The sequence below is a fragment of the Microtus ochrogaster genome, chromosome 19 (genome assembly GCF_000317375.1).
Source record: "Microtus ochrogaster isolate Prairie Vole_2 chromosome 19, MicOch1.0, whole genome shotgun sequence".
Lineage (NCBI taxonomy): Eukaryota > Metazoa > Chordata > Mammalia > Rodentia > Cricetidae > Microtus > Microtus ochrogaster.
This window is the reverse complement of record NC_022021.1, coordinates 28570044-28572539: the sequence shown is the minus strand read 5'-3', so window position 1 is coordinate 28572539 and position 2496 is coordinate 28570044. Positions and strand designations below refer to the sequence as shown.

Genomic DNA, 2496 nt, shown 5'->3' with positions numbered 1-2496 from the left:
CTCGAACTCACAGAGATCCGCCTGCCTCTGCCTCCCGAGTGCTGGGATTAAAGGCGTGCGCCACCATCGCCCGGCAGTTCTTCTGTCTTGGGAGTATTGAAAGTATAGGTATACATCACCATGCCTGGCCAGCTTAACCATTTAAAAAAAAATTGGTGTGTCTCTGTGTGTGTGTTTGTATATGCACCTGGAAGCCAGAAGGTGAAATTAGATGTCTTCCTTTATCAATCTCTATTTATTTATTATTATTATTTGACACAGGGTCTCTTTTTAGCCGTGACTGTGCTGGTATATGCTATGTAGACCAGGCTAACTTGGAACTCACAGAGATTCAGCTATCTCTGCCTCCCAAAGGTTGGGTTAAAGGTGTGTGCTCCCTTTCCCCCAGCTTCTCTCAGAGAGCCTCTGTCCCCGAATTGGAGCTGGCTGGTCAGGGAGCTCTAGGGGTCAGCTTGTATCCACTTTCCCAGCACGGAGACTATAGTGCACTCGCCTGAGCTCAGCGTTAAAAGCCATGGGTGTTGGGATTCACATTCAGAGCCTCGTACTTGCAGGGCAGCACTTTACTAACTGAGGACTCTTTCCAGCGCCTTAACTATTAACACTTTGTTTTTCATCTTTCAAGGCAGAGTTCTCTGCATAGTCCTGACTGTCCTAAATCTCACTCTGTAGACCAGGCTGACCTAGATCTCAGAGATCCTCCTGCCTCTGCCCCTCTGGTGCTGGGATTAAAGATGTGCACCACCCAGCTCTATTAAAACCTTTAAAATCACTTTTATATATTTGGTTACTTACTTACTTATTGATTGATTGGTTGTGTGTTTAGGGGGCCAGTAGGTACAGGCCACTGCACAAAGAGGACAACTTGCAGGAGTTGGGTCTTGGCGATTGAACTGAGGTGGTCAGGCTTGGCAACAGCATCTTTATCTGCTGAGCCATCTGTCCCCTTTTTAAGTGTATAATATCGAATAGCTGTAGCCACAGTCCATCTCTGAAACTCTATTCATCCTATAAAACTGAAACTTTTTATCATTAAATAATGATTTCTTGGGCTGGGAGATGGCTCAGCGGTTAAGAGCACTGCCTGTTCTTCCAAAGGTCCTGAGTTCAATTCCCAGCAACCACATGGTGGCTCACAACCATCTGTAATGAGGTCTGGTCAGCAGGCATACACACAGACAGAATACTGTATACATAATAAATAAATATTAAAAAAAATAATGATTTCTTATTCTTCTTTAGCTCCTGGCAACTAATTATTCTATTTTCTGTTTGATTTATGACTGTTGTAGGTTATTTTGTACATCATATGCTAATGCATTGGTATATTCAGTGTTTATCTTTTTCTGTGACTTGTTTATTTCATTTAGAATAGACTCTTTGGCATTCATCCATTGCAGAATACCCTTCCTTTTTAAAACGGAATTATACTTTATTGTATAGATATATACCACATTTTGCTTACCCATTCATCTGTACATGAACAATTTGCCTTACTATTTTAGATAGATTTAGGTTTTTGGAGTAATGCTGCTATGATTTTGGGTGAACAACTACCTCTGAAAAATTCTGTTTTCAAAACCAAATAGGATGGCACATGACCACAATTCATGACCATAATTCATGACCGTAAGGCTGAGAGATACACTGATAATCAGAGGCCAGCCTGGTCTACACAGCAAGCTTCAGACCAGCCAGGACTACTTAGTCAAATCTTGTCTCAAAAGAACCAAAACCAAAAGAAACAACAAGAGAATACTCTTGGACTCTCTTTTCAGTTTCTCCTACACCTAGCAGTAGAATTGCTATGTTACATTGTAACTCTGTTTAACTTTCTCATGGTGGCTTTGTCATAGGCTGTTTAGTTTTTGCTGTTATTGATAATGTAGTGGTCACTTTTTATAAAAAAGTATTTATTATTTTTAATTGTGTGTGTCTGTGTGTGGGTATGTTTGTGTGAGATGCAGATCTTTTATAGGCTAGATTCGTCAGATTCCCCTGAAGCTGGAGTGACTGTCATGTGTTGCCTGGTGTGCCTGCTGGGAACCTGGGTTCTTTGCAAGAGCTCTCACTATGGAGCCCTGGCTAGAGTTCTCTTTTTCTGTAGACCAGGGTTGCCTCAAACACAGAGAGATCCCCCTGCCTCCTTCTCCCTAGATTTGGGGTTAAAGGTGTGTGCCGCCATACCTCCTTTACTGCTGCACCATCTAACTAGCCCCGATTTTATTTTGTTGAGGCAGGGTCTCATGAAACCCAGACTGCTGACACTGAACTCCTGCGTCCACCTCCCAGGTGTTGAGTGTACAGGTGTGTGCCATCACAGTTGGTGATGTGCGTTGAGGAGGGTCCCAGGTGCTGAGTGTACAGGTGTGTGCCATCACAGCTGGTGATGTGCGCTGAGGAGGGTCCCAGGTGCTGAGTGTACAGGTGTGTGCCATCACACCTGGTGATGTGCACTGAGGAGGGCCCCAGGTGTTGGGTATACAGGTGTGTGCC

At 43.7% G+C, this 2496-nt stretch overlaps 1 protein-coding gene across 1 annotated transcript in view; it reads left to right on the top strand.

Moving 5' to 3' along the window:
- The window catches only part of Wdr70 (WD repeat domain 70), a 197604-nt gene that overhangs the window by 12141 nt on the left and 182967 nt on the right, over nt 1-2496 (top strand). The window lies entirely within an intron of this gene.